The sequence below is a fragment of the Aquila chrysaetos genome, chromosome 24 (assembly GCF_900496995.4).
Source record: "Aquila chrysaetos chrysaetos chromosome 24, bAquChr1.4, whole genome shotgun sequence".
In the NCBI taxonomy this organism is placed as follows: domain Eukaryota; kingdom Metazoa; phylum Chordata; class Aves; order Accipitriformes; family Accipitridae; genus Aquila; species Aquila chrysaetos.
The window spans coordinates 63,505-82,480 of NC_044027.1; the positions used below are offsets into that span (position 1 = coordinate 63,505).

Below are 18,976 nucleotides of genomic sequence, written 5' to 3' on the forward strand. Positions count from 1 at the left end.
TCTCTGAAAACTGTTTGCCCCTTTCTCAGCAACCCCACACCTCTCTAAAGTGCCGAGATTTTAGGAACAGCAGCTGTACTCACCTGTGTTAATTTCAAACCCAGGACGCTTTCAGAAATAAATGAGGACTTTCATAATTTTGGGCAGCTTTTTCCTTTCAAGGGTGTTGCTCCTAAACAGAAAAGCCCGGCTACTTCTCAAACGCCTTCCCTGAGACTTTCAGCAGCACAAAAAACACTGGCTCCAGGAGGAATCCACCTACAGTCCTCAAGCCCTCTTACAACCCTAAACATACCACATAAGCTTAAGGCACTTTTTTCATACATTGTGCCTCCTCCACCCTTCAGCCTTCTTGGACATAAGTTCTGATGTGGAAGGAGTAGGCTGTGACGATCCACGGTTGCTGTTGTGGGGCTTAGGGAAACACTGAACTGAGCCTAGCAGTCGGAACAGACAGCACTACAGTCAGGAGAGCACAAAACATTTTACCTGTAGTCATGACTCTCAACAGTGCTGCTCTTCCTTTTGGTCTGAGCACTTTTGTTTTCCTGAAATGAAATGTGTTAGTGCACTGCATGGCAGTACTCAGGCATGCACTGGATTGATTTACTCTTAGGGGGAACTGGAGATGTTGTTTAAGGAAGCTCATACAAGAGACCATGGGAGACATGGAATTATTGTAGTAGAGGCAGAGAAATAACTGGATGTAAATCTGTAGAGAACCAGGATTCATTAGTTCTGTGCTCACAGAACTTCTCTTTATGCAGCTGCTTCTCTGATTCCAGAGCACATCTTTTCCCTCCTCAGCCTAACATTACTAGTCCTCACCTTGTATGCAGTAACCTGCCAAAGCAAGAAAATCCTCAGCTCATGGAGGATAAAAGTTAAGCAACCATGCACGTAGTAAGATTCTTCCCTTTAAATCTGTGGTTCAGACCACTGCTAAAAGAGAAAGATACATGACCTCGGTGCAGTGCTTTCAGCCACTCAGCTAAGAGTATAGTAGTCCACCTGGGATTAGGCATTCTTCCGTGCATTGCTAGTGTGCCTGTAGGGCCACACCTACTCCAAAAGCTAGAAACAGTGTTTGTTTGGGTTACATGGGAACATAAGAAAAGAGAATACAAGCTAGTGCTTTTTCCCAGGGTTTGTCACAGGTGTCTTGCTTGCTTGCTATCAGCCTGCTGGTGTAAACTCAAAAGGTACAAGAACAAGGTACAAGAGGAGGATTTCTTCACAACAGAAATAAGTGCTTGTGATACAGATTAAGAACAAACACAGTATATTATTGATTACTGTGTCCCAATGAGCTTTTGTGACCATAATTTTAAGGAAAAAAAGGCAGCTCTTGCCAAGAAATCAGTTGTAAGGATGCTAAACCCAAGTGTGCACTAACTTTTAAGTAAAGGAAAACAAAAAGCATATCTTTTTATATCGCTGTTTTGATGCTGTTTGCTACAGTCACAATGAGCTATAATGCTCTTTCAAATTTTCCAGCACAAAGTCCTAATCTGAGGATATTCTAATGAAGCGAGACAAATGCTCAACACAAGAATAGCCTGGCATTTCTGCAATGAAATATGAAGCTAAGGGCAAATCCCGAGGTCAAGTTTTACAGGCAAAACTTTCAGAAACTCTGATGGCTGGTTGTGTAAATGAAGACATCACGCTTTGGCCTGTGACTGCTATCATGTGTGGAAAGCATTTTTCTTTTAGAGAAACAAAGCAATCTGCATAATCCTGGCAAATTGGGAAGGTAACTTTTGCACTTGCATCAAGCATTTTGTGCTGCAACTTCCTTAAGGATATTTCAGGCAATTTTAAATGCACACCACCTCCAAGAAACAGTCTAACACTGAAGCCACTGTTATATTTGGCAGTGTGTGAAAGAAATTTAAGGTTTGTCTACTAGTTTTAATAAATATGAAGATGTGTTTGCTTCACGTTCAGAAAGCAGCATATCCATGTAGCAAATAAGAAACATTATCATCTGAAAGCTACTTTGCTTTTTTGCTCTACGCTTTTACATAGTACCTTCCACACATCTTTCCCCTCCCCAAAGGATTTTAAGGACAAGTCTCTCCAGATGGCTGCCCTCTCCTGGATGGAATCAAAAATGTTTGATTATTTCCACATAGATAAAATGTAGTGGTCTGATGTTCAATGGAGGACGATTTAAATTTTTTCCTTGTGTCTGTGTAATCACAAAGGTTACACTATGCCAGAATGAGAACTATGAAATTCTAAGGGGCTGCTTCATAATTCTCTGCATAGTTAGCCAACCTTTTTTTAGAGTAGAGTTTTTAGCCAACTTGCTTTTTTTTTCTGTATCTTATGAAATTTTTCACTTTTGTATTTCTTTCCTATATTTATCAGTACTTCAAACACACTGTTGTTTCCTTGTAAAGCACTAATCCTCCTCCACAAACATAATGGGAAACATTTCCATATCTCTCTGTTGCTTAAGGTAAGCATGTTAAACACAGAATATTACAGCTAGAAGGATTCATATATGATCGTTCCCTCTGCCCCAAGTCAGGGTCAAATATTTCTTTGCTACTCTAGATCAGTGTTTGGCTGACCCCTGTTAAAGACAGCTGATAATGGGAACTGCACAATTTTTGCAGGGAACCCAGTGCACTGCTTCACCAGTTAACTATTAGTGTTCCTATAGATTTGTTTATAGACTCATCACATGAGTAAAGGACTCTAGAGATGATTTTCAAAAGGATCCATTCATTAGCGAGCTCAGAGTTTCTTTCTGTGAGCTCTCATCTTTAAATTGAGTGCAAGGATTAATATGCAAAGTAGAAAGGCTGAAGACAAAACGTCCCTTAAAGAGGGTTTCAGTTCTTGACAGTGGAACCAGGAAGTTGGAGGTTTTTCTCGGTATTATGTATGCATAGTCATACAACCAGTGCATGCTTTGAAACTTTCACTGCACATCTGTGCATCACTGCATGGACTAGGCACCAAGCCAAAGGCTGAATTCCTACGAGTCCATGCAGCTCCCACACGTTTACAGCACTAGGACCCAGAGGGAGCTTAATTTCTGTGAGTCAGTGCAGCTAGCTGAGCCCTGAGAGCAGTGAATGAGGCTGGAAAGGCAGAGGGAATGTGAATGGCTCTTCTGGCTTGGGAAAGTGTCCACGGACTGGGGTGCTACAGACTACAAAACAGCTTGGACAATCCTCCGGATTCCCTGTACCCCCGGCGTCCAGTGATACTGCTCTGAGGTGAGTGACCCCACAACAGTCAGTTTTCACAAAGCAAGTAATGCGGCTGTTGCACCAGTTGTGGAAGTTTGGTATCTTCAAAATTAGCCAATGTGTTTTTGCTGTACAGTGATTTTCACTCTCTTGAGGAGGAGCAGATCAGATGTCTTTGAAATACGGAGTGCTCGTTGCTTAAAAATAGCATTTGCAAGAAAAGCGTGGTCTAGTAAAACTGAAAATTGCGTCTACTAATGCAGGTTAAACTCCACGCACATCTGGAAGGTGTTCATAAAGTATTTATGTTTAAGCTTAAAGCTTGAAAAACATCTTCAGTAAGAACAGCTTAATCTTAGAGAAACTAAGTATTCTTCTCATTCTTTTCATCCAGGTATATGAGAACTTAGATTTATTTGCACCGTACAGCAGTTATACCTAAATGAAAATTCTTTACTGTCTTTGTTCTGAATATTAAGGCTTACTTAACACTTTCATTTTTTTTTCCTATGATAATTCTACTCTAGATAAGAACTCCTTTCTTTAATAATATAAATAAATAGGAATTCTGGTAAATCAAATCATGACTGGCCCAAGGCAGAAACCTTTTAGCTATAGGCAGAGCAGTAGTTCACTAGAGACTGTGTATCCTCTAGGATGTCCACTTGGAAAAGCTTACAAACTCCCTGCTGCCTGTCTGTTAGTGACAGGATGAAACTGACAATGTTTATTGATTTATACCGGCTGATAACACTGTTTTATCTGATACGCTACTCAGAGACAAAAATGGGGACCCCGGTCAGGGAGGCAGAAGGAATTTGTGTGCTGAGAACAAAAGTGTTTGTGCTTCAGTTGCTTTCTTCACTTTAAATTCTCCTTATATGCTCAAGAAGTTTTAGAAAAACAGCGAAAGTGAGCATGCTTGTCAGGCTGGTTTTTCCAAGTTGTCACAACTTCGAAGTTGCATTGTAACTGTTAGACAGATAATTTATGGGTGTTTTCATGCATTAGATTATCACAATAAAGTCTTTTGGGCACTTTTTTGCTAAGCCAAAATAAAACGTGACAATTATCTGCAAAAAGATAGAGAGGAAGCTAATTTGCCTGTACATTCAAACTCTTTGCACTTCTGAACTGTTTCAGATATTATGGAAAACAGGATTTTTTAAATAACCTGACAACTACCATTTCAGACATTTGTCTGAAACTCAGAAGGTTACAATATTTTCTGCACTTTCACAAAGAGGTTAGAGTGATGGAATGAAGAACCAAATAAACTGGAGTGTTCACATGAATATGATAAGAAAGATTTAGCCTTTAAATATATTAATGATTATTTTTATGAACCATTTTATAACAAATCTCAGCAAGGTCTGGAGAGGCACCCTCCTGACAAATCTGTGCAGGAGAGTAATAGTGATTTCACATCTTGATCAATCCCAGCCACTCACCCTAAAGGGATCTGTCAGTCTCACAATAAGGTAGCAAAGAAAGTAACTGTGGCTTTCTTTTTCTCATCCTCTTAGCTAAGCAGTGTCCATTTTCCCAATCAAAAGCTTAAATTATCTTTTCAGATGTCTTCATTTAAGTTCAGTAGGGAATGACAATGAGCACAAAGGATCATTCTAACGCATACGCTAAGTAAACAACTGTTATATAGAATAACTAGGCAGTCTATGTAATCACTGTTAAGATGTTAATTTAAAAAAACAGGTCAGAAAAATACCTAAGATACATATTCAGATTAGCATTTTAAAGCGTAAAATGCCTGTCTTTAATGAGATACGTAGAACAAGGGTCAGATAGAACAAATTTAAAAACTGTATTATTTCAATCAATAGAATAAGCCTCATAAATTCCCCTACTACTCCATGGCTTTGCCTATATAAAAATGTTCCTTTAAATGCAATTCTATTAATTGATTTTCTGTTTCTTTACGAAATGCCTTTAGGGCTAACAGAATACTGAATACATATTAATTAGCATTAATTGAATTAAATTAAAGGCATGTGGAAAAAATACTGGTAATTTTAAGAAGTTTAAGATAATTCTGCTATTTTTTTAGTCTATATTTTAAGAACAAACTCTGCTGATAAAAAATAAAGTGTTAATAAAATTAATGCTTTCATTCCAAAAGATTCAATATTCTAACACCAAAAGTCAATGCTGGATTGGTGGGTTTAGAAATATTTGTCTATCCTTCAAATCTCAGTCCAATAAAAGCTAGTGAAACTCAACTTCTTTCAAACCGGCTACAGCAATGGTGACCTCTGCTGGCAACTGCCCTCTCATGAAAAGAAGTTTTAAGGGCTTATTCAGAAAGTTACGATGAACTAAAACATTTATTAGATCAGCTCATACACTTATAGAAACGTAAGATAACATCTCTTCCCATGAAACTTGCCTCATGGTAAAGAAAGTGAAAAGTGCATGTAACAATGCTACTACAACTGCATTTCTTTCACAGTGAGAAGGAAATTCTCCCTATGCTGAATTTGACTTGAGCCCGGTCACAGAGGCCAGTGTATTTAAGAGCATTTCTATGACAGAAGCATCTCCCCCTCTGGGATAGATGTCCTATAGGATGTGTGTGGCTTGTTCTCCTGAGACAATGCCCTTTGTGCAGCTCTGCTGAATTCATTAAATATTTACCTGTGTGTGTATTTATACCAAAAATGATGTGGCCAAGCAAAGCAAAATCTTTTTTGCTGTTGCTAAGAGATCACAGTATTAAAAGAGTTATGTGCACTCCTACCTGCCCGGTTCCACTAATACTAAAGCTACGTAACTTAGTTGGTGGGAAGAAAATCTCAGACCCTCAGTATAAACCTATCTTGTCCCCACATCCTGAATATTGCTTGTTCTAGTCCCCATTTACATGTCAGAAAAAGAATAAAGTAAAACAAGAAAAGGTGCAGGATGATGAAAGCCCTGGAACATTTTCCATATTTAGAGAAACTACATAGATGACGATTTCTAAGTCTGGAAAAGAGATGGCTGAGGAGGGGTATAATGAAGATATTTATAACCACAATTGTCCTTAAGATGTTTAAAAGCAAATGGCTGTTGTCTTATCTCCCAGTTCAAAAACTGAGGAGTGGGAAATAAAACTAGTAGGTGGCAAGTTCAAGGCAAACAAAAGAAGGTGGTTCCTCTCTCCATGCATAATTGAGCTATGGAATTCCTTTCCACAGGATATTGTAGTTTGCAAGGGTTCAGAAAATAATTAGACATACTAAAAGCAAAGACACTATCTGTGGCTCAGGAAATCTGTGATTCAAAAATGACTGCTGAGTGGGAGAGTACACCAAGGAGATGATAACCATAGGGTTGTCCTATTCATACACCACTCTCTAAACTTTATTAGCTACTGCAGGAGACAAAGTACTAACCTGGATGAACATCTGTTCTAGTACAGACACCCTAACCTTCTCCTCAGTGTTTTAGCCTGTCAAATACTTGACCTGTCCTAGCAAGAAAAAAGGTGACAATGTAGTATTTACTATGGGTTGCTAGTTCACTTGTGAAAGAATGGCAATTCTGGCAAAACGAAAAGGTAAAGATACCATTCCTTTTTTTTGTTGTTATTCAAGAATTAGGTGTAGGCATGTGCTAAGGTAAGTTTCCCCTACGGAAAGCCATTAATGCTGAGATTTACAGCAATTCAGGCAAAGCAATGTCTAAATAGATTATGACTGAGATACTGGAGAAAGGCCTACAAAAGTACTGGTTGATCTTGTGAAATTCACTGAAATATATTGCAAATGGGAAAATACAATTCTATCTCATATTTTTGTGGCCTCTTTATCTGTGGAGCTGACACCTTATTTGAAACTCATTATTGAACTCAAAACTTTTCTAACTGCTTTCACTAAAAATATTATACATACACCTAAGTAAAAAGTAGCATGGAAATATTCCATCATTAATCACACTGACAATAAAGCTTTCACTCTGAGAACTGCATCACCCTGCAAAATGCAACAGTCCAGAGAATGGCAATGCAAACAGTGACACCTGAATGCCAAGAACCGCCAGCATATTCCGAGGTTGAAAGGCGGAGACGTGAGATGTCAACCTGACTTTGCTAACCTATCCCCAAGTGCAGCTGACTTGCTGTTGATGCATTAAATGTGTTTTTCAGCCTGTAGCATACATAAAGAGACGCTACAATTATACAGAACTTCCTGTGTGTAAAAGTGGGATTCTGTGCCTACAAATTTTGCTTCTCTGAGATTATTAAGTACTTGCAAATGAGTTATGATGTACTAGAATGTTAACACCTGGCACTCGTACACAATTATGTGAACATAGGAGAAGGGATGAAATCAAATTTAATGGATACACAAATGAAGACATAAGACGCTGACTGAATTGGCAGAGAGTTGGGAAGTCACTAAGGATATACAGAGTTGGCTACAGCAATTCACTAGTCAGCACGTCTCTGAATGCATTAGCTCCAAATGAAGCACACCCAGGTACACCACACTGCACAGCTGTTTTCATATGTTTAGAAGAATGAGAGACAGAAAGATACAGTACTTGACTATCTTCAGGCATAATGTCTGTATGGCTATATTCATGTGAAAGACATTTAGATTACACCATTACGGTACAGCAGGAGAAAATATGCAAAGCGCTGCTCAATATTTTGAGCCTGTACACAGCTGTTAAGATGAAAATTGCTGTATGCATGTAGAAATCAGGCCCTACATACATGTATACATGAACAAGACTTCTCTGGCATATTATCCAAATCCAAAATTAAAATGACTACATGAAGTAGTTTGAAATAACATGCTTGATGGCTTGACTGCCAGGCTTCTGTAGCATCCTTTGAACTTCCTGTGCCATTGTTCAATGAATGAAACACCTCTGACTTTTCCTTATGTTGGAGGCAATGTTTATTTCCCCGTAAAGAGCCTTTCTTCTTTTTTTCCTAGGCTCTTGCATTTACAACAATGCTTTGAGATTTTATGGCACAGTAGTTGACAGTATCAGATGACCCAAATCAAGATCTATCAGACTCACATTCTCTGTTGCTGGGATCAGTTTTATCATATGAACGAACATGGCTTCCACATTTCATAGTGGTGTTCCCTGGAAGAAACTGTGAGATGGTGACAACGCATAGCAAAAATCCTGAGGAATTGTGTGGCCTGGCAACCCAAATCCTAACACAGTCTCCCCTCAGTCTGACAGTCCCTACAAATACTTTCTGAACACAACTCTGATCGCTGTCAGAAATAGTACCTGCAGTAACCAGACCACTTGATGTAGTTGAAGACTTCTTTTGTACAGGGATTTTCTAAAACTGAACATTGAACACAAACCATTAAACTGATTCAAAAAAATCTTTCCCTAATTTATGTTCCTGGCTCCAAAATCAAATTTCGTGTTCCCATAGGGTCCATAACAATGTGCTAATAAAAGATCAGATTCTGCTTGACTTGTTACGTATCAGAACTCCCATTGATTTCAGTGGAAAAAGATTCAAGCACAAAGACAGAAAAAAATCAAATACAAGGTAAGACAATTTCCTTGACTTTGTTTTGGGCCTTGGTTTACATATTATTGACAAAATCAGAATGAACATTTATGTTATGCAAACATGAAGCTCCTTCCAGTAATAAAATGAATGAAATGAATGAATAATGGATAAAATGAATCTGCTTCTTACACTCAGGCTTGGTCATTTATTTTGAACTGCCATACTTTTGAGAAATGTTGCCGTGTTAAAGAGTATGCGACAAAAATTGATTTAGCTCAGTTAGTTGTTAACTGCTCAGAAAACTAATAAAATAGTAGACTGTTTCTGACAGTTCTGACCCACAATGAGTAAATTAGCCCAGTATAAATACTGCTGGGAAGCAGATTATTTCTTTGACAACTTCCTATTTGCTAGTCTAAACATTATATTTTGATTTTTTTCCCATTCTTAATTGTTTCATATTTTTCCCTCTGTATTGTATAGGTAAAAGGTGACACACATTTTCTTGTGGTCTGGTTCACTGATTTACTTTGATTGTCTTTATTTTGTTCTTTACGCAACCATATGCGATCCAGGCTGTTAAAAAAAAAAAGAGTTCTGAAATTTTTGTGATGGAAATTTGCCAAGCACCTCATTGCTATATATTAATTTGATTATGATATGTTTAACAGCTCTGGCTCACAGAATATGTGTTTTTCTATTTTGAAACATATCTTTCTTTTTTTGAAGCCTTTATGTGCTGGATGATTCAGGTATGAAAAAAGACCTGTGTTTGTTCACAAAGAGATTTGCCCTGTGGTGAATGACACAGCCTACATTTTCCAAAATGCATCATTTCCTGCCCATTATTTCACGATCCTTTTGAGACGCGCTGTGTATCAGCCCCAGACCAGCAAGGTGTTTCAGGCACGTGCATTACCACAGCCATACAAATCACTCATTTGAACTATTCATGGCTTAACACATTTAAAGAACAACTCACAATTCTGATGAACATAACTATAAATTCAGCCCTACTTAGGAACTGTACTTTCACTAAGCGTGAAAATGATTACACTGTGGCCTTTAGGGAGGGTCAGCAGGGCATGTCAGCTGCAGTGGGTCAGCAGGCAAGAATTAACTGTCAAGCTGTGCAAGCATGGATGTCTTTTGACACTGCAGCTGTCCATATCCTTAATTTTCTGGTGCTTTCATATTTCAGACTGAAAACTAACAGTTCTACACAGCAGCCTTTCAACAATGGTATTTTCCCTCATTAATAATGGGCAAGGGGGCATAGAACAGCCATCTCTGAAAATGTACAAATTTTTCATCTTATTCACGTGTATGAAGCAAACTTTCTAACTGCAATTGATGGACTGCTACAGTTTGCAGGCAGCTGCTGCTCATAGATTTGTGACTTCATAGCACAACTTGCTTTAGGGCAGGATGATCTACAACAGAAAGGCCAATTTTTTTTTTCAAAAGCAGCTACTCATTTCCAGTTGCACTGTATTTGTGTGTCATATTTAGGACCCACTTAGCAGGTTCTGAAGCATCTGAAAATCAATATAGAGTTTGGGAGCACAACAGCTTTGGAAATTTGATCCCAGGAACTGAAAACAGGGCACTTAAAAACTGAGATACCCACAAATAATGTGTTCTATAGGGCACTTGCTAAGAGAAGTACGCTAACTTACATTGCATTGCGTATCAGCTTCCACTTGCATTTCTGGAAGTCCCTAGGAAACAAACCATACATGCTGCTTTTGTGTTTAAATTTGTGTCCATTTGTTCCTAAGGTTTCAGTAAGTTAGAAACAAACAAAAGAAATGCTTTCTAATAATTCACATTTAGTATAGTTTCATACTCCATTCAAATTTTACTGCTGTTCATCTCTACAGAGCTCAAGGAATCAAGTACACCATGAGTGTGAAGTGCTCAAAACCTATGAGACAATACACATGCATGTAATCTTAGGGGGATGTAAATGTTCTGAATTACATTAACACATTAATACTTTTGAACTAAATATGCATGTGGATATAGGGATTGTTGCTTTTACTTTGTGCAGCTACATTTCATTAAATCTGAGTGATTTTCAGATTCTCTAGAAAGACAATGGATTCCCAAGTAACCACTGACTTTATTCTGTTTTGTACTAATATATCAAGCTTCCATAGGTTTGCTTGGTTATAACTTCAGTAACCCAAGTATAGGCTTATTTCACTTCCATTTTCTACCAGACGCCTTGCTGGAGAATGATGTTGCACACATGCCCCACATGAATAAAGGGAGTACTCCCTTCTGTCTACCTTGCACACTGACAGCGGTTAACAGTTTGCACTGCAAAAGATACAGCTTTCTGTCTGAATTAAGAAAATCTCTTAAGAGACTTTTGTGGTCAATGGATATATGCTCCTTATGTACCACTAAGAGAACAGGAAATTCCACATCCAAAATTAATAACATAGCAGGTATCTTAAGTTTTTCATAGCTTTCTGTCTTTTTTTTGTGTGTGCTAGTACCTTATGAACACAAGTAGAATTATGGACACCACCTACAGCATCACATTTGACAAGTTTGTTCAGATTGCTGATACAAGAAAATGTCACATTTGTATTCTTTGTTTGTTTCTGATCTCCTGAGAATTCTTAAGTAGCAGGAAAAATAAATGCATAGTTACATTTTCTTTTTTTTTTTTTTTTTTCTAATTATTGCTACCATCTTCGCACATCTAGAAAAGGACTAAGCTTTGTATTGGACTTTCAACATGGAAAATACTTCAAAGTGACAAACATAAATACATTTTTGTTAAAAAAAAAGGGTATACAGAACAAATTAAGCTAGCCAGTTATACAGGGTTCCCTGAGAGGAAGATGGCCTTCAAATATTGAAAAGTGTAGAATCAAAGAATAAATCAAATTGGAAGGGACCTCAGGAGGTCATCTGCCCAGCTTCCTGCTCAAAGAAGCATCTATGTACCATTTACTAGAAGACTAGGACTGGGTAGTCAATAACAAGCAGCAAACATTCTGCAATATTATTTTCTTGGATAGATGTTACCAATGCAGAATTCTGGGGATGAGCAGAGTACAGCCATACAGCATCTCTTTAAGGAACTCAGAACCAAGGAACAGCATTATGGGTGACATTCAGTCTCCTAGGTAAGACTCACTCCTGGCTCCACTGATGAAGGGTGATGTCCATGTAATTATGGCCTGTATTTATTATTGTTTTGACACCTACAAGGTTTTCCATATGAGAAGCCACCCATTCTTTCTCTCATTACTCAGTTTGGGGGTTTGGGGTTTATTTTAGGGGTTTCTTTTTTGCTTTTCCTTTCCAGCTAGCTGCAGTTCACCGTCATCAGCTTTGGTACATTCTCTTTTTATCATATATTGCCTTTGACCAAGAGTTCGGGTTAAGTGCTTCCATCACCTATAAAAAAGATATCCTTTCACTGGCTAGATTCTCTCCTCACTATTTGGCTGCTGTACTGGGGACTAGGCCCAAGTCTTCTTTTTGGACTTAAGCAAAACAGTAGAAGTCCAAAGGGGCTTAAAATCATGGGCAGATTCAGAAGGCTCAGATGCTTGTTGCCTCTCCTGCTACAAAAGCTAAGTGCATCAAAGGGAACCACGTGATGAGAGGTTCAGTAACAACAGAAAGCAGTTGTTCGCTGCAGAACTCCTAGTCACAAGGTATTTTGCTTCTAAAAATATAAATGGATTCAAGGAATAGCTAGACAGGTATGTGGAAGGGAAATATACTGAAGATTTTAAACACACAGAAAACCCCTCTGACACAGAAAGCTGCTCATCCAGACACTGCTGAAGGATAGGAGAGTGGTTGGAAAAGTACCACTATACGCTTATCTTGCTCTTAGACACTTCCTTAAGGATCTTTTATTTGCCTCTGTCAGAGACAGGATCGACAAGATGAGCCTTTCATGCAGTCCAGCACAGTCATTCTTATGTAGTGATAGTATGTTAAAGGGGTTCTCTTTAATGGGGAACAAGTTGATTATTCTTTCTTCTGATCATAGTGTTAGCAATTTTATTCATTTCCCTCAGCAAAACTGATTGTACTACCTGCAGTTCTTACCTGGAAGGAAAGAGTACACAAACTGTGTCAGGAGAAATACATAAGTACAGAGAGAAATCTGTCTCTTTGTCCTGTTTTAACTCTTTTTACTGTGGGTACAGCATGGAGCCAGTTATTTTTCAATCAATTATCTAACATTCATTCAAGGTTGTTTTATACTCACTTCTTCCCATAATAAAGACTCCAGCCCTGTAAATAAGGCTGGTATTCTTTGTTCATCTATGGATGACCTTCCTCGATATTCCTACCACATACTGGCTGTTTCATAACGTGTCATTTGCTTATGCTCGGTTTACTCAGCGATCCATAATGCTCTATGAAAAGTTTTTTCCTCTTCTTTGTTTGTCATACTTTTCGTATTTACATTAACTGCAAATATTATTTGTTGCTGCAGGTCACGGACACACATGTTCAATAGTTTAGGGTCTACCCTTCTCTGTTCCTCTGGGTTTGTATTTTTACTTCAGTCCCTTCACTGTATTAAAACAAGCAGTAGAATAAGCAGCAGAAATAATGAAACCTTGCTCTCTGTGGTGGTCAGAGCTTCTGGTGTCTACTAAATTTGCAAGCATCTGTGAGGTTTCAATAACTTTTAGGACATACAGGTGCACATGCCTGCCCTAACATAAATTCTCTAATCAAATGGACCTCTAACACCATAGCTTTTATTTTGGTCAGGACCTCTACCTATCCCGCATTTTCATCAAATTTGTAGAAACATATCATCTTTAACATATTATCTTTATGTAGAAACCTATTAGCTTTAAAACTTCTAACCTTCTGTCAGATGTGATTGACACTCAACAATTTCAAGGGTCATTGGGTCAAGGGTTCACAAGACAGTGTCAGTTCACAAGTGTCATTTCTGTCTTAAAACAGACTAAAAACAGGTAATGCTTTTTGTTGAACTCAGTTTGAAGTGTATGCAGCAACCGAAAACTGTGTACTCAGTTATGCATTGCATTTGTGTGGTAGCTTGTGTTTTATTTACAGAAATGTCAAGCCACAGAAACTAGGCATGCTTTTATTTTCCATGTCAAGAATCCTCTTCATTCCTCTCCTTGTTATTGGTGTTTCTTATCAATGCTATAAATATTGAACATCTATGTTTTTGTTCTGCCTAGATCCAAACCCTCCCTGCTCCAGTCATTCTTGCCAAACCTTCCTCTCATCATTTTCTCAGGCACATGCTGTAAACAGAAGAGTGCAAAGGTTCGCTGCTCAGCCTCACATTCCAGGACACTTTATATATGCCAAAAGTGTGAGTTTCTGGCTTTGCCAAAGCATGCAGAATCACACGCATTAGAAGGACTTTGATCCGTGAGCTCTCCCTAGATGTGCATTCCTGCACTGTAAACTGCCTTTGTGAAACAGACTAGCGTTGTGAAGGACTGTACTAAAGACCACTGTTTTTCTCTGTGTGTTTTGAGAGAGAAAAGCATGTGGCCCTCTCCTTCTCATTTCTCCCATTCCCTCTTTTCTATTTGAAAGCAAAGAAAATAGAAAGCTATTTAATGAACTGTAGAATTTCTTACCTTTGTTCAAGATTTCAAATTTTTAAAAGAATTCAAGTAATTTGAATTCAGTCTTCAGCACTTGACCCATGATCATGCCATCACTTGAAAATGAAAGAAAATACTTTCTAAGAAAATAACACCTTTCCAATGCCACAGAAAAACTGATGTAGTATTGTTGGCCAGATTTATAGTTCATCTCTCTACCTTTGAAATAGAACAAATTTGCAAAACCTCATTTCCAAGTGACATATATTTAAAATCTGACATTGTGCACAGAAACTAGGTACACACCTAATCATCAAAACTTCCCCCTGGTTTTCATTTTAAGCAGGCAGAAAATGATATTGTAAGGTGTACAACTTGATTATCTGCTTTGAACATAATATTAATCCAAAAAAACCCACAGAAAAGTGGAAATACGCTAAATGCAAACATAATAGGCCTCTTTAAAAAGATTTTTAAGTCAGAAACCTGCTAGGCATACGTTATTTAAAAAAAACCAACCAAACAACTTTTTTTTCTGGTGTTAGACAATCTAATTTGTCATGTATTCACCACCTGATGAAAATTGTAGTAAAAATAGGCAAATACCTAAGACAAATCTATTCCTAATGCCATGATTATGACAACAATCTGTGGAGTCCCAGTCTTCAACAGCATTTAGGATTTTCATACTATAGATCACATCTGGCAACAAATGTCATCTTTTGTCTCTTTCCACTATATGCTCATGCATACTACCTTCCTTCCAAATCAGAATAAAATTGCTTTCATGTAACTATTATGATTGTTCCTGACAATTGATTCAACAGACAAAAGCGTTAACAAATAATACTGTAATAAATACAACGAGGTGCACATCAAATATCCAGACAAAAGAAATACGTGGTTACATACAGTGTGAAGTGATATAATGACAGTGAATTTCAAATACATCAGGTTATTTGAACTAATTAATATCAGCACACAAAACATGGAAATACAGATTTGAAATCAAACTTTTCTTGATGCTTTTTGTGGAGCTAGAGAACATGTAGAGTCCAGACATGACATGCTGTCCTGCCTGCAGAAGAGTGCCAAACACTTTGTGAATGTGTTCACTTGGCACTTCACCTACTGTGCAAATGCATACATTTCATAAAGGATGCAATTTCTATTTTTCATTATGGGAAAATATTTTTAGGTATTCTGTTCAGGCAGTTGTTCTCATTCTGTCCTGCACACTGCTGAGTGATCTGCACTAAACTGAAATACAAACTAGAGTCATAATTATGTGGGGAAAGGATTATGCATTTTATTATGCTTCCTCTATTGTGACTAATGACCAGACAACAGAGACCAAAACCATTATCAGACAGCTCATATGTATCACCAGCAGGTTCCCAGCAGACCATAAGTTGTAGGTGCAGTATATAAGCTTTGGAGTAAATGTGCCTAGATTCTTTACAAAATCTAGGGTTGAACATAAAGGTAGAAAAAGAAGCAATTTTTGGTTTACGTTACCTAGCACAGAACACCAGAACTGAAAATTAGTTTTATACTCTGAGTGAGTTAGTAACAAGTTTTACTTGTTACTAAAAGGTCCAGTGTGAATTTGGAATGAGAATTTATATCCCTTCCCACCTTTCCCACTCATATGGGGGAGCTCCACATTACCTGTTTTAGAAGCAATGCAGCATGGATTCATGGTAAAGCACAAAGTAGAGGAAACAGAACTGAACTCTGAAGAAGAGCTCTGACAAAACCCTTTAACCTCTTTCTCCTATTTCCTTCAGCTTTATTTCACTTTTCTCCCAGCAATGCCACCATTCAACAAATTATAAAATAAAAAGGAAAAGGAAGAATCTTCCATTTCCAGCATTTGTGTTGAGTGAAGCCTTATCAGCAAGAGATAAATTTATCATCTTGATCCACTGAAAAAAAACCAAGCAAGAAGAGTAATTGCTTACTTTGTAATAATGGATCTTACCTAAGGTTCTACCACCTGCTTTGCACAGTCTGTGCTACATAGTATAGTACAGCCAGATGAGAAAAATGTTTAATCCAGGTGCATGATTTGCAGCCAGAAGTCTGTGTTGTAACTTTTAGCTTTATATGACCAGTAATTAAAGATGACTACTCTGTCATATTGTATTGGGCCACAAAATGATTATGAATACATTAACTGTGACATTGTATTAAGGTGTTAAGTGTGCTTGGAACTTCCAATATTACAAATGTGATGGAATAGCTTCATATGACAAATATCAAATATTCATCAAAGCAAGCAGTCAGTAAAATTGTGCAACCATGTGGGTGCAGGAAGAAAGATGATTCATTTACAGATGTGCTGATGATAAATTCTTCATCATTGCATACAACCTGGGGCACATCAGGAACCAGACAAAAAACAACCACCATTATTTTCAACCAGGCAAACTCTTGCAAAAAATTTGACATAACCTGTCTTCAGCTCTATTTGAAACAATTTTTGCTAGATGTAAGAAACAATCCCCATAGAAATATCCTTTTGGGATTAATTCTCTAAAAATAATAACTGAAAAACCTACTGACTTAACTCTAAAATACCCCATTTCCCTTTCAGGTGTGATTTTTGCTGCTAGTAGTAATACTTGCAAGAGGTTGGCAAATATTTATTTTTCTAAAAGGTTCTAAAAACTTGTTTTAATTCCTAGGGTGTCTGCAAATTATCTGTCCCAGAAACAAGGCAGCATCGCAGCACTATTCAGAAAGAAGAATATGAGAGAGGGCAGGTGCTATGTTCCAGTCTGTTAATCTGTACGTTACAGTGTAAGCTAATGTAAACCTGTAAAATGGAAATAAAGTTCTTCTACTTGGAGGGAGCCCTAGTGAAAATCTTCAAATTATTGCAAAGAACAATACAAGTTTTCAGGAAGCAATTAACTCCTTGACTGAGAATATTCCTACTTTTTATTTTATCTAAAACTCATGGGTGATATTTTGAAACATTTGATTGAACTCAGTCACTCAGTCTTGATTATGGTTTGGCATTGCCCTCTGTGTAGGCCAATCCATATGGAATGCCATTCATACCAACACTGAAGTAGAGCAGGATGACTCAGCTGATTAATCAGCTTGCTTTTTTTTTTATTAAGAAGCAAGTATTTGCCTTCCCCAACTGCTAAAGTAATCATTGTCAAGCTCATGTCTTAACTCACAGAGTTTTGGTCACCCTTGACTCACATTCAAAGAGAAGGAAAAGTAACCTGTAACCTATGATCTGTTACACAGCTATATGACTGATGAACACAAATAGCAATACTGCACCCAGTGTTTTCTGTTCACCACAAAGTCCTTGTCATTTGGGGGAGAAATGTTTCCGTTCCTGCTGCTTTCTGCTCAAGATTTGTCCCTAATTTGGAACCAACCATAAACCTAGGGTTTATGGGTTCTGACAGCGGTATCAATTGCTATCTATACAAGTAGCTACTGAAACCAGAGCATCTGTATTTTGCTAAATAAATCTAGCCACTTCCTTAGCTAGAACATAGAACAGAATCTGCATATGAGCCATGTCTCTAATTTCCAATCCAAAAATTTGCTGAATTTATTAACCAAGTTAATGGAAGAAAAAAAGAAAGGCTACTTGTAAAAATCTTAAGTAAACATGGAGCTTTTTTTTCTTTTCTTTCATTAATAGGTAAATCGCAACAGAAACACAGTCAGCGAAGTATGTTATCATTGTCATGAAATGCCTACAACATAAATGGACTTAATGACAAAGTTAAACAAATCTCAATTAAAGGCACAATGATTCTAGACAGACAAAAACATCACTCTCCCAGCTCCCCACTAAGTAGGTCTCCAGAAAGGTTGCCAACTACGGGGAAACAACTACAGTTTAGAAAGTTAATGACAGTAAAAATGGGATTCACTGGGGACTATAATCCTGACTCCAGTAAGCATTGCCAGAGGCCTGACATGAAGAAACAAGTACTATTTCAAGCAGACTGCAAAGCCAAGGGAAAGATTAACATCCATCAGAATAAGCTACAGATGAGATTCTTATTGATCCCTGAACGTCACAAGAATTTAGAAGGGCTAAAAGGAAATTTAAAGAACATAATCACCTATCTGTAGATTTGGTTTGTAATTTTAAAATACTTTTCCCTACATCTCAGCTACGTATTTTCAAACAGCTGTGTGTGATATAGCTCAATGTTACAAGGCAGAAGAGGTATTTCTTCCAACTTACTCACAGTCAAGCTTAAGTCTTGTACTAAAAGTAGGGACAGAGAGCAGTTTTGTTGCTGTAGCTAGCATTACTGTTACTAGCCACCAAGCCACTGATTTTCATGTTTAGGCTATACTGCTGTGGATTTCGCTTCTGCCTTATCCATGTCTATCCCTATTAACAAGATTAAGACTTTGCCTAAATTCTTCTAATTAAAGTGCTGTAATTCTGGGAAGAGATTCCAAGTCTTCTTTTAGCAGGGTAATCAGTATATCTGTGAGTTCAAGTTACCATTTTTTAACATCAAAGTTTGCACACAGCACTCTTCCATGCAGGCCATGACTCTTTATCCACACTGGTTTGAATAACACACTCCATTTTGTAGTACTGGTATCAACAGCATTTGCATACCATAGCTAGCTGCAGTGCTGCCTCAAGCTGATGAGTTTACAGGTTTTGGAACTGCCATCCTTCTCAG

General features: G+C 37.7%; 2 protein-coding genes across 4 annotated transcripts in view; one reads left to right on the plus strand and one right to left on the minus strand.

Annotated features, from left to right (window-relative positions):
• LOC115335284 overlaps positions 1 to 18,976 on the minus strand; it is a 111,870-nt gene that overhangs the window by 50,820 nt on the left and 42,074 nt on the right. The window lies entirely within an intron of this gene.
• The window catches only part of NGF (nerve growth factor), a 34,957-nt gene continuing 18,911 nt past the window's right edge, over positions 2,931 to 18,976 (plus strand). Inside the window, exon 1 of one of the 3 annotated variants that reach the window (XR_005931291.1) lies at positions 2,931 to 3,236. The gene's annotated coding sequence lies outside the window, so the exon portion shown is untranslated. The remainder of the gene's footprint in view (positions 3,237 to 18,976) is intronic. The other 2 variants (XM_029999363.2, XM_029999361.2) reach the window with 2 other exon arrangements.